This window comes from Dipodomys spectabilis, unplaced genomic scaffold, assembly GCF_019054845.1.
Source record: "Dipodomys spectabilis isolate Male_0828 unplaced genomic scaffold, ASM1905484v1 ptg000301l, whole genome shotgun sequence".
Taxonomy (NCBI): Eukaryota; Metazoa; Chordata; class Mammalia; order Rodentia; family Heteromyidae; genus Dipodomys; species Dipodomys spectabilis.
Window position 1 is genome coordinate 10,504,670 of NW_024870978.1, and position 13,818 is coordinate 10,518,487.

At 42.5% G+C, this 13,818-nt stretch overlaps 1 pseudogene; it reads right to left on the bottom strand.

Moving 5' to 3' along the window:
- Positions 1-299: 299 nt before the first annotated feature.
- Positions 300-13,085, bottom strand: LOC122127442 (annotated as a pseudogene).
- Between the last annotated feature and the right edge of the window lie 733 nt (positions 13,086-13,818).

Sequence of the window (13,818 nt, forward strand, 5' to 3'; positions counted from 1 at the left end):
GGAGTTGCTTTCCTAATTTCAGCCACACTTTTCTCATTGTTGGCATACAGAAAAAGCCATGGATTTTTGGGGGTTAATTTTATAACCTGCTACTTTGCCAAAGTTTTGAATCAGCTTAAGTAATTTGGGAGTGGAGTCTATGGGATTCTTTAAATACAAGATCATGTCATCTGCAAAGAGGGAGAGTTTTATTTCTTCTTTCCCTATTTGGATCCCCTTTATGTCTGCATCTTGTCTTATTGCTGTAGCTAGGCATTCTAACACTAGATTGAAGAGAAGTGGAGAGATTGGGCATCCTTGTCTTGTTCCTGAGTTAAGAGGAAATGGCTTTAGTTTTTCACCATTGAGTATAATGCTGGCTGTAGATTTGTCATATACAGCCTTTATTGTACTGAGGAATGTTCCATGGATTCCTAATTTTTCCAAAACCTTCATCATAAAGGGGTGTTGGATCTTGTCGAATGCTTTTTCTGCGTCTATTGAGATAACCATGTGGTTCTTATTCTTGCTCCTGTTGATGTGATGAATAATATTAATTGATTTGCGTATATTGAACCAGCTTTGCATCCCTGAAATGAATCCTGTTTGATCGTGGTGTATGATTTTTTGGATGAATTGTTGAAGTCGGTTGGCCAAAATTTTGTTGAGAAGTTTTGCATCAATGTTCATCAAAGAAATGGGTCTATAGTTCTCTTTCTTTGATGAGTCCCTGCCTGGTTTTGGGATGAGGGTTATGATGGCTTCATAGAATGTGTTCGGTAGTGAGCTTTCTCTTTCAATTTCATTGAAGAGTTGGAGGAGAATTGGTGTGAGCTCTGCTTTGAAGGCCTTGTAAAATTCCGCTGTAAAACCATCTGGTCCTGGACTTTTCTTAGCTGGGAGGTCTCTTATTGCTGTTTCTATTTCAATGCTTGATATGGGCCTGTTAAGATAGTTTAACTCATCTTGGTTTAGTTTTGGCATGTCAATATTTGCTAGGAAGAGGTCCATTTCTGTCAAGTTCTCAAACTTATTAGCATACAGTTTTGAGAAGTATTCCCTTATAATGTTCTGAATCTTGGTTGTTTCCGTCGTGATGTTTCCATTCTCATCTCTGAGTTTATTAATTTGTGTGTGTTCTCTTCTTTTTCTGATAAGATTTGCTAAGGGTCTGTCAATTTTGTTAAGTTTTTCGAAGAACCAACTCTTTGTTTTGTTGATTCTTTCTATAGTTTTTTTGGATTCTAATTCATTTAATTCTGATTTAATTTTGATTATTTCTTTCCGTCTACTGGATTGGGGTTTATCTTGCTGCTCTTTTTCAAGGAGGTTTAGATGCGTCATTAAATTGCTAGTTTCAGATCTCTCCAATTTGTTGATGTAGGAGCTCAGAGCTATAAACTTGCCTCTGAGTACTGCCTTTGCTGTGTCCCAGAGGAGCTGGTAATTTGTGTGTTCATTTTTGTTGAATAGCATGAACATTTGAATTTCCTTTCTAATCTCTTCCATGACCCACTCATGATTCAGCAGTGTGTTGTTCAGCCTCCATGTGATACCGGACTTTCTTTGGTGGCTTTTGGTGTTGAGTTCTAATTTTATTCCCTTGTGGTCAGAGAGAATGCAAGGTATAACTTCAATGTTTCTGAATTTAGACATGTTTGCTTTGTGGCCTAAAATGTGGTCTATTTTAGAAAACGTTCCATGTGCTGCTGAGAAAAACGTGTATTCTGATGCTGCTGGGTGAAATGTTCGGTAAATGTCTGTTAAGTCTAGTTGATCTATGCAGCTGTTTAGATCTGTGGTTTCTCTGTTGAGTTTTTGCCGAGTTGATCTATCTAGTGGGGAGAGTGGTGTGTTAAAATCCCCAACTATTAATGTCTTTGGATCTATATGGGATTTGAGGGAAAGTAGTGTTTCTTTGATAAATTTGGGTGCTCCATTGTTTGGTGAATAGATATTTAGAATTGTAATATCCTCCTGAAGGAGAGATCCTTTAATTAGTATGTAGTGACCTTCTTTATCTCTTTTCACGAATTTTAATTTGAAGTCTATTTTATCTGATATTAGGATTGCAACTCCCGCCTGTTTATGCGGTCCGTTTGCTTGGTAGATTTTGTTCCAGCCTTTCACATTGAAAATGTGTTTGTTTTTATGGGCAAGATGTGACTCCTGCAGGCAGCAGATAGAAGGGTTTTGTTTTTTAATCCAACTAGACAGTCTATGTCGCTTAATTGGAGAGTTCAGTCCGTTAACATTAAGAGATAGGACTGAGAGGTATTTGGGAGTTCCTGCCATGTTATCTACCTTTTTGGGGGCTGCGAAAACTGGGTTCTTCCTATGGTTCTTGGATTCTCAGTTTGGTGCAGTTTCTTGGCCTTTATTGCGGTCTTGTTGGTTTTCTATGTGTAGGACATCTTTAAGAATCTTTTGTAGGGCTGGTTTGGTGGAGATGTATTGTTTCAATTTTTCTTTGCTATGGAAGGTTTTTATTTGGCCTTCGGTTATGAAGGAGAGTTTAGCTGGGTACAGTATTCTTGGTTGATAGTTGTTTGTTTTTAGGGCATGGCATACATCGTTCCAGGCTCTTCTTGCTTTGATTGTCTCTGCTGAGAAATCTGAGGTGATTCTAATTGGTTTCCCTTTATAAGTGATTACCCTTTTCTCTCTGACAGCTTTAAGGATCTTTTCCTTGTTCTGAGTTGATCCTGTGTGGATTATAATGTGGCGGTGGGATGTCCTATTCTGGTCTGGTCTATTTGGGGTTCTAAAGACTTCTTGTATCTGGACAGGCCTATCTTTTTGCATGTTTGGGAAGTTCTCTGCTAGGATCCTGTTAAACAAATTTCCTAGACCATTAACTTCTGTTTCTAGGTGCTCCACTACACCCATTATCCTTAGATTAGGCCTTCTGATGGTGTCTTCCAGGTGTTGGATAGATCTATCATATTTCTTGGACTTGTCTTGGATGGTTGTATGTTCTTTCTCTATAATATCTAGGCTGTCTTCAATCCCTGAGATTCGATCTTCTGCATGGTCTAACCTGCTGTCAAGACTCTCTACTTTGTTTTTTATCTCTTTTCCTTCTAGTTGGTCAGCTTTGATGGCTTCAAGTTCTTTGTTGAAGCTCTGTTTTAGGTCTTGTATGAATTTGTTTACTTCCTTAATTTGGTGTTCAGTGTTTGTCCTCAAATCACTTAGTTGATTGGTTATGGTTTCTTTGGGCTCCCATTCCTTCTGTTGGGTTCCATTCAGCATTCCCTTTGTGGTCTCCCTGACTTCCTTCAGCTCTTTGTTAATGGATTCCATGAATGCCTTTAGTGATCTTTGTGTGTTCTCTACCTGGTCTCTCAATTCCTGTATTACTCTTTGATTAGCTTCCTCCCGTTCGTGGGATTCCTGCAGATCTCTTTGAGTGTTCTCAGCCTGCTCACGCCATTCCTCCCTTTCTCTTTGAGTATTCTCAAGTTGTTCACGCAAATCCTGTATCAGTTTTTGAGTAGCTTCCTCACGCTTATGATATTCCTGTATAAACTTCTGGGATGCCTCCTCTCTCTCCCTGTCACGCTCATACAGAGTCCTTTGTACATTGTCAAACTTTTCATTTATCATGTTTGCCAGCAGTGTTTGTAGAGCTGTTTGGGAACTCTCCTCTGGATTATTCATTATCTGTTCTAACCCCTGATTATCAGGATTGGGAATTGAGATACCCGAATTTGCCATTTTTCTTGTGTTTTCCCGGCTTACTCTGCCCATTTGAGATGAAGATAGCACCAGTTTTGTGCTAGAACACTATCTTAAGGCAACCATCAACCAAAGTTTGCATTTGTACAGTCAATAGTCTACAGATACAGTCTAGTTCAACAGATACAGCTATTCGACATCAAACAACTATATGTTAAAGGACTTCGAACCGCAGAGAAGAATTCGGAAAACCAGAAATTATTAGGGTTAGGGAGAGATGTGGGTAAAAAATAGGAATAGATTGGTGTGGGGAGGCACAGGGAGAGTTAACTATGTCCTAATCACAGTGCAGGAAATAGGTTGGGTAGGATGCAAGTAGAGAGAGAAAGAGAAAGAAGAAAGGGAAAGGGGAATGAAAAGAGACCAGAAAATAAAATAGAAACGTAAAAATTAATGTTATTTTAGAGATTACAAGACCATCTATTTATAGAGGAATATGAATATGTTGAGAGAAAGGGAGGGACATAGAGGAGATGTGGAAAACTTTAAAAAAATGCTTAAAATATTATATAGGTATAAAGAATTAGTACTGCTATTAATGAATTTAAGTCTCAGAGGTTTTGAATTGAGTAATAAGTTTGTGGGTTAAGTGTGTACACAATGGGGGGTAGGGTCTACTGGTTAACTATGGGTTTATCTGAGGATGTGCAGGACAAGAGTTAAGTCACATAAAGAAGAACAAAGAGGAAAAGATGGAAAGGATAGGGAAGTGAGAAGAAAAGATCAGAAGTTCAGTAGAGCTAGACAAAAAACAAAAAGATAATTAAGAATGAAAGAAAAAGAGAAAGAAGACAAGAAAAGAAAGGAAAACACACATTCACGTATTCCTAAAATAAAAATTATAAGAGGAGAAAAGAAAAAAAAAAAAAGTTAATGGAAAACAATTATTTTTTCAGAAGAGGCAAAAATTAAAGATTAATAAAAGTTTTAGAAAAGCAAAAAATTTTTTTTATATATATAAGGTAACAAAAAACGAAGAAAAAAAAAACAAAACAAAAAAAAGAAAAGAAGAAGAAGAAGAAAAAAAAAGGTCTTTGATTTTTTTTTTTGGGGTGGGGAGGGGTGGGAAGAGTCCTGTATCTCCCTTTTGTCTGTAACCAGAGTGTGGTTGGAGTCTCTGGTCAGCTTGAGGTCCTGTGGCTTGATTGGTTTCTTAAGTCAGTTTGTTGGAACAGGCAGAAAAATGCTCTGCTTTACCCAAGATTTTGAGATTCCCCCTCCCAGGTTAGTTTACTGGGAGGGTGATCTGCTTTGAGAATCACAAAAGAGGGGGATGCAGTGATGAGGCTAGGTTCTGGGTAGAGTTGAGGCCTTTCAACAAACAGTAGCTTTTCCCTGGGGCTATTTTGTGAAAGAAACTCACAGCACCCAGCCTGGAGCCATTCTCAGGGTTTCTGTTTTTCAATTGATTGTGGTGGCTGCTAGAGGGAGGGGCAGCCTCTGGCTCTGGTTACCCGGTGAGGAGTGCCACTCCAATGGCTGGCGCCTGAGCTGGGTGACTTTTCCCTGGATGGAACTGAGTCTGTGAGGTCACTTCGCCGTTAAGTTCTTGTGACCTGCTAAATGACTCGTTTTATTCCAAGGCCTGAGCTGGAGCTAGCCGCTCCTCCGAGCTTTGTCGGTATCCAAGATGGAGATCACCGGTGCTGGGGTGGGGAGGGGTGGCCTTCCCTCCTCTGCTCCCTGGGAAGGAGTGAGGAAGTGGGGCTACTCACGCCGAGTCTTGGATCCTGGGTCGTCTCTGGTCTGCAAAGTGCAGAATGAAGTTGTCCGCTCCTTGTCGGTTCTTGCTGGTGTTGAGTAGAATCCCCTCGCCCGCTGCGTCTGGCTCCTTCGTCCCGGACTCTCTGTGTGAGCGCTCAGGTATGGCCGCGGCTGCGGGACTGTTCACTGGAACTCTGAAACTGTTTTCTATGCAAGAGCTTGTTCAGATTCCAGCTTCTCCTCCGCCATCTTCCCGGAACCCCTTCCTTCAGTTCTGACCCAGCAGCCTTATTGGATTTGGAGATCATCCAACCTGATCAGTTTCAGGACTAGAGATCCAGGAATATCAATTTGCTGGCCAACACCTACTCCCTAGGACTCCCACATTGGAAGCTATTTGCACTTTGATATGCCTTGGGGCAAGGACAGAAAACATCCAGCTTCTAGTCACAGATCACCCCCTGGGGAAGTTTACTTTCTAATGAGTGAGATCAGCTTGGCTTAAAGATCTATACCCCACTCATCTCCACCCTACTCCAACCTCAGGCCTGGTAGAGGAAAGCTTAGGGAACTTACTATTTCCCAACTTTACTAGCAGCAAGGAACTTGGACCTCACCCAGTGGTATCTTTTTCTTAGAGCTTTCTAAAAGTTGCTGGATTCCCATAGGTCCTGTTTCTGAATAAAAAGTGGATTACAGGTTATTGGTGGCCATGGAGGAATGCCTGGCACAGACAACCTACCTGAAGCCTCACTGCAAGAGGAGTGAAAGATTCTTGCAAAAAGAACCCTTGACTGATTTGGCCTCCAGTGAAAACAGAAATGTTTGACCTCTTCCTGGCCATTGTAGGTTCTAAGCAATTGAGATTTCTATCTTACTCATGTAAAGTAACCATACCCAACTGGCTAGCTCCATGCATCCCTTTTGTCCTTACAACTCCCCGTGGGCCTCAGATAGCTTTGAATGCTGGAAAAGTGAGTATGAGAATGGGTCATTGGGCCATGTCTCCCCTTCTCTCCTTCACTTGGAAGGAGAGAATCAAGCAGTTCTTGATACACTATGGGGCTGGTCAGCTTTTCACTCCCTCAAACAGCTAGACTCACTTCTGTTCTTAATGTTGCCAGATGCCTTGAGAAACTACCCTGGCAACCAAGATCTTGCACTCATCCTGTGAGTTCTGCTTCACTGTAAACTGAACTGTAAGCACAGGGATCGGGGTTCCTGCTACTGTTTCTGGGGAATGTGACTGCAATCCCTCTGATGGGGCATGAGACAAGAACCTACCATTGTGTGAAGGAGAATTAGATCTGTAATGGCCAGTATTCATAACTGCCTTTTGTGGTTCCATTCCCAAAGAGGAATGTGTAATGGGTGGCAGGTATAGCCAGTCCTGTGTCAGAATAAAGGAGGAAGAGGCCCTGCTACCTCAGTGCCCAGACAAGCCTTGAACGTCAATCATTTCAGTACTACAAACATCAAATTGGTACTAGGAAAATTGTAACATCTAGATTTGGTTTTCTTTCTCTTCAACCTGCTTTTTTGCTACTGGCATGCTATTGAGAGATTGCTAACTTTAAAACTGGGCCAGGGAAAATAAAAAATATTGGCGTTTGTCATCCTCCTCTTCAAAATAGCAGGAACACCATGAATTTGAAACTCCTCTTGAGCACCAGTCCTATATTGCTAAGATTAAATCCTGCTGGCCAACTTTATATTTCAAATACATTGAAAGAATAAAAGGGATTCTTAAGAAGAATAAGGACTAAGAGTATAAAATGTATACTTCTTTATTTATATAAATAAGGCTTTCATACAATCATATTTAAAAGTAATCTGTATTTTTACATTCACCACCCGTGAGTTCCTGACAGGAAAGGCTGTGCATAATGATACACAGCAAGAATCCCACTGCAGGACAACAGGAGCTCAGGAAAGCACCATTAATTTGAGAAGTAGGCAGGCTCTGACACTCCTGTTGCACTGCTAGCAATGGGAAGTCTTAAACTAGTTCCTCCACCAAGTCTTCTTCAAATTTCCCCTGTTCATCAGCAGTAGCATCTTGGCACTGCTGGTACTCGGACACCAGGTCATTGATATTGCTCTCAGCTTCAGTGAACTCCATTTCATCTATGCCCTTACCTATGTACCAGTGCAAGAATGCATTGCACTGGAACATGGCACTGAACTGCTCTGAGATGCACTTGAAGGGATCCTAGATGGCCATGTTGTTGCCGATGAAGGTGGCCAACATCGTGAGTCCATGTGGGGGGCGGGGAGGGAAGGGGCGATGTCATACACAGCCGTCTTCACATTGTTGGGGATCCAGTCTCCAACGTAGCTGCTGTTCTTGTTCTGCACGTTGAGCATCTGCTCATCCACCTCTTCATGGACATGCAACCTCGGAAGATGGCAGCCGCTGTCAGGTAGCAGCCATGGCGGAGATCACAGGTGACCATCAAGTTCTTAGCGTCAAATATCTGCTGGGTGAAACTCGGGCACTGAGAGAGCATGGTACTGCTGGCTGGCATGGCTGGTCAGGGGCACAAAGCCAGGCATGAAGAAGTGCAGGCGGGAAAGAGCATCAGATTCAAGGCCAGCTTGTGCAGGTCTGCATTCAGCTGGCCAGGGAAGCACAGGCAGGTGGTAACCCCGCTGTTGGTGGCTGACACCAGGTGGTTCAGGTCACCATAGTTGGGCATGGGCAGCTTCAAGTTACAGAAGCAGATGTTGTACAGGACCTCATTGTCGATGCAGAAAGTTTCATCTGCATTTTCCACCAGCTGGTGGACAGAGAAGATCGTGTTGTAGGGCTCCAGCACTGTGTTTGACACCTTCAGGGAGGGCATGACACTGAAGGTGTTCATGATGCGGTTTGGGTACCCTTCTTGAATATTGTTGAGAATCAGGGTGCCCATACTTGACCTGGTGCCACCTCCCAAGGAGTGGGCCAGCTAGAAACCCTGTAGACAGTCACACCTTTCTGACTTCCGCCTCACCACATCCAGTACCGGCTCCACCAGCTCGGCTTCCTCTGTGTAGTAGCCCTTGGCCCAGTTATTGGCTGACCCGCTCTGGCCTATCAGACATGATGAGACACACACTCCAAGAATATTTACTGTGACATTTGTATTATGAAGACAATAGGACTCTTCTGAGCCAACCTTTGCTTTTACTTTAGATAACTTTGGTGAAATAAAGGAAATGTTTTCAATGTATCTGGGACCCTACAAATCACCCAGGTTCTAAAGAAATAAAGACAATATGGAGGAAGATACATTTTAACCCAAATCAACTACTTGTAGAAATGAAGAACAGAGCCTGCCTCAATACTGGAAATGTAGTTATTTTCACAGGAGGGACAGGAGCACAGTGTGATCATAGGAAAGCTAAGCTGCAAGCACTTGTCTGCACCTTGCTCACACATAGCTGTGCTTTGCTTTCTGGTGTCCTGAAGTAGTTCTCTGTTATTGCCGGGCCTTTGAAATGACCAGCAGCGCTGAAACCTTGTTGGAGGCTTTCCCTGATTGCTGATCTTTCCCTTTAGAGGCTACTTTGTCATAGAGTGCTTGAAGAGTGGCACTTATCTGAGCTGTCTGAGTGGCCAGGGGCATGACTCCAGTGGACTGGAATAGGTGGGTTAGCTGAGGACAATATCTAGGTGTATGAAGGCTCAGCCCAGCACTGGAGTGCCTGGATGTTAGGACCCATAGACCATGATGACATACCAAATATGAAGTTGTCTGGCCTGAAGCTCTGGCCAAATGGTCCTGATCTCACTGAGTCTAAGGTTCCAGGCTCTAGGTCCACCATGGTGGCCGGAGGAACATATTTTTTGCCTGTGGGGACAAGAGTTGACGTAGGCCTATAATTGACAAGAAACTTAGGGGCAGAGCTTATGATTTTAAGTGACTCTCAGCATTCATTACAGAAATTACAGCATTTGAGACATAGAAACAGAAAAGATTGGTTCAGCCATTGAGGGATTTTTTGAAGAGGGATTAGCAGTGGTTCTCTCACTTCAGCCCTCCCTTCTTTTCAGGCCTCCTGGTCACTTCCGCCTTTTGCACACCATCCCATCCCTGCCAATCCTCCGGGGCTAGTCAGTCTTTACTGATGCTGTCAATATAAGCTAGCTTATGTAGATTCAGAACAGGCAGAAGAAAGTAGAAATGCATTTGGAGTGTGGATGGAAAATGCCACTCAACTGTGACTACCCTTTTTGCCCCTTGGTCAATGAGACAGTCATGAGACAATCAAATTGCTTCAGCTTTCTTGTCATCAAGAGGTGATTCAAACTTATCCATTCTCTTTCTCGACACTGTCTCTTAAATTACAGAGAACAATATGGTAATCTTGCTTCACAAAAAATGGAAAAGACAACATTGAAGGAAGAGCTCCTTGCTTCATGATGAGTGTTGGGCTGTTAAGAGCCAGTTGTCATTGTTGGAGTTTTTGAAGTTACTCACCCATAAACCCTTACAGGTGTCTTCCTTGTCAAGGTAATTCAAGTCATTGATTGATATTACCCTTTAAAACTTCCATGGAGCTGTTGAATATTTTTGTGATTACCATCTTGTTGTGAGATGAAATCCATTTCTGACTTAGTAAGGAATGGACTTGAGAATTCTGATAATTCTCTTAGAACTTCAATTCTGAAGGAAGCTAAATAAATCTTGACAGGATAAGAACAAATATATGTGAATTAATCCTTCCTCTTCATCCCTTTTCCTTCCCCAGTACTGTTTATTGGGCCACTGGCTCCTCTTCTCCAGTCCGCAAGTTCCAAATGCCTCAGGCCTTAACCCATTCCTTCTCCACCTCCTCGCATGTTTCTCGTCTCCATTCCTGCCAGTTTTCATCTTCAGGTTCACCTTTAATTCACCTGCTATTGTCTCTGCACATGCCAACACTGTACATTCCGCCAAATGTGGCTTGTCAAGGGAAATAATTATACACTATTTTCTTCTCATATACTTGTACTGTACTCTATAGTAAAACCACTGGCTACATAGCATGTACCTGTTAATAAGTATGATGTCATGTAGAGACACTTGAATGTGTGTGGCAGATTATTTGTAGGTTCTATACAAATACTATTTTATATAAAGAACTTGAGTGTGTGAAGATGTTGTTATTGGTGGGGGTCCTCGAGCCCATTCCATGAGGATACTCAGGGGTGATTGAATTTTAAGTAATGGTGCTGTTTTCATACTTCCTTTAAATGAATTTATTAAAAGACTACTTTTTCAGCCCTTTGTTTATGGATCACATCTGTATTCCTAGCTAATCATGAGGCTGAGATCTGCAGATCATGGTTCAGTGTTAGCCCAGAAGGGAAGGAAAGTTCTTGGAACTCCTATTTCCAATTAACCACACACACACACACACACACACACACACACACACACAACACACAACACAAAGCTCAAAGAGAAGCTCTATCAATTGAACCACTAGTAGACTTCCATGTGAACAGTGACCTGACTGAGCCTCACAGGTGTCTGCTGGACCAGACATCCATTAAAAGGGCTAAAGGATGCAGATATCTCATACAGGCTGTGTGACACCTCTGATTGGGTCTGGGATGGATATGGCCACAGACTGACCTATGACCTTGAGAGTCACATAGCTCTGTCCTACAGACAATAAAACCCTGTACAAAGCATCCCAGTAAGTACCTCCCTTAGGACCCCTCTTGTCTAGCAAGACATTTGATATTCTCTTCTTCAATATATCATTGCTGTTTTATTCTTCCCTCTGTATCCATGAACTCATTCTTTGAGATCATAGAGACAAAATATGTGATTCAGTTATTAGGTTTTCAGTATCAACATGATGGCCTGCTTCAAAACAGACCTTTTTTTTATAATTCCTGGGCACCAAAGCTGGTGGATTCTGAATGCTTTTATCTTGAGCCCTTTTTGTGTTGCCACCAAACCTGTGCTAGAGTATCATCAGTGCCCAAGGGACACACCGGGAATGCGTTTGTTTCAATCACACATGGTATACCTAGGTGTTGAGTCTGCAAACATGATGGGTACTCACAGATGTGTGACTTAGTGATGTCAGCCACTCAGCACAAGGTTTCCCTGGACCAGAGTCTCATCCCCATGCATTGAGTAGATGATAGGTGAAACCTTTGTTTCTCATACACAGATTATATCCTGATTGTTCCTAGTAAATGAATTCCATAGACCACAGGGGAAACAAGCTGAATCCTTCTTTTAGACATTTCTTCCCTAACACAGACACATCTGCTCCTTGAAGACACCATGGACACATACCTCCCAGTAGAAGCTTTCCAAGACCCTACTCCACCATGTCACCCACCCACTTCAGATCTGTTAGCAGCCACTTTCCTCTAATAAACACACCCCTCACGTCCAGCCTCCCCTATGAAAGTCTTCACTGTTGGGTTTTTATCCTAATGTAGGGGTCCCATGCTTAACTATCAAGGTCATGGTTATTTGATATCTTTTGGGTCTACACACAGGACTGCTCAGGGCCATATTGATCCAATGTCTATGGCTCTGTTCACAAGACTGCTCAGTGCCATGGTGATGGGATGTATAGTGTCTGCATATGGGACTGCTCAGTACTATAGTGAATGATGCAGAATATCCATAGAAGGGCACCATTTTCCCATTGAGATTTTCAGCTTTCATTACTTGTGCATAGCTGGTGTTCCACACAGCACTCTAAAATCTATGGGAATTTAGGAAAGAGCCTCTTTATCATGAGTTAGCAGAGAATGGAAGAAAATACAATACTCAGCTGTGGTGGTGGTGGCTCTAGCTGGTATTTCTTGATACTCAGCAGACTAAGATCTGAGGATCTAAGTTCAAGGCCAGTCCGGGCAAGAAAATTCAGTGAGATTCTTATCCCTAATTAACCACCAAAAATCCCGAAGTAGAGCTATGACTGAAGTGGTAGAGCACTAATCTTCAGAAAAAAAAAATCCAAGTCAACGTTTAGGCATTAATTTAAGCCTTAGGACCAACACACACACACATACACACACACACACACACACACACACAACCATTTGTCCAGCACTGGTGGCTCACACACCTGTAATCCTAGCTATTTAGGACGCTGAGGTCTGAACTTCAGAGTTTCAATCCAGCCCAGGTAGAAAAGTTTGAGACTTATCTCCAATTAACCACCAGAAAACCAGAAGTGGTCCTGTGGCTCAAAGTGGAAAAGCACTAGCCACGAGGGACAGTGTCTAGGTCCTGAGTTCAAGCCTTTCGACTGACAAGAAAAATAAAATGTAACACCTGGATCAGGTCCTTTGTCTCCTTTGTTTGAGGAAAGAGTCTACAGACAAAAAGGAAGAGGTAAGACAGCATAACTTTATTGAAGGAAAAGACCATCAGAACCCTTGCTAGACAGGACAGGCCCATGGGAGGGAAGGCACTAGTTGATGTGGGTTATGTAAGTATTAATGAGGTGTCTTTAGGAATGAACTATATGTCTCTCAAGACCATTGGACAGTCTGCAGGTCATATCACTCCCCAGGCCTAGTCCGAGGCTCCAAAAGCCAACCCAAGATCTTTATGCATTCTTTAGTCCTTCTGAGTAGGTTATAATTTTGGTACCTACCTCTGGGGTATAGTCACCTCATCACAGTGTTTATTGTTCCAGGGGCGATGGGCCATGATCTGATGTCAAGGAGCCTGCACACAGGACGGCTCAAGGCCAAAGTAAAAGACAACTTCTCTGGGAGAGAGACTTTGCCTCCATTGCACAGACATGCTCTTTTTATGCTCTGATAACTCTGGGCGGTTTTTCCATGTTTTCTCATTTTTTTCTCCAGTGCTTTAGATGGAACCCAGGACATCATGCATGTAAGGTAAGCACTCTCCCATTACAATTATATTTCTTTCCTTGGATTTGTTTTTAAATGAGCAGTAGATATCATCTTTGTGTATAGGAAAATAGTTATCAAATATCTCCATTTTAAAGGTTTCAGCTCATGAAGTATCACAGTATTTTTTATAATCTAAAATAGAGATATTCTGCCTTGGAGATGTCCAGAGGCCTCAGCCATAAAAACGCCTGGGATAACTGCTGTGCAATTGGCAATGCCAAGCTGGAGCCTTTCCCTTTTGCCCCAGCTTGCTGTTGCACCAGTGCTCCTTTCACCAGAAATGCTCATTTTCTCCATTTCTGCTCTTTGACACTTACATAGAGGAGTCAGCTCCAGCCCTCTGAGAACTCTCTATGGGGGTGCGGAGTGCGGATTCTAGTATGGAAGAGGGCTTCTCTTCCTCCTCCATCTTTTGTGCTGGTCTTGGGCTTGATCTCAGGGACTGGCTCAGTCAGTTTTTCTGTTTGTTTATTTTTTCTTGTTTGTTTGATTTTTAGTCAAGAGCAGAACTTAGGCCACAG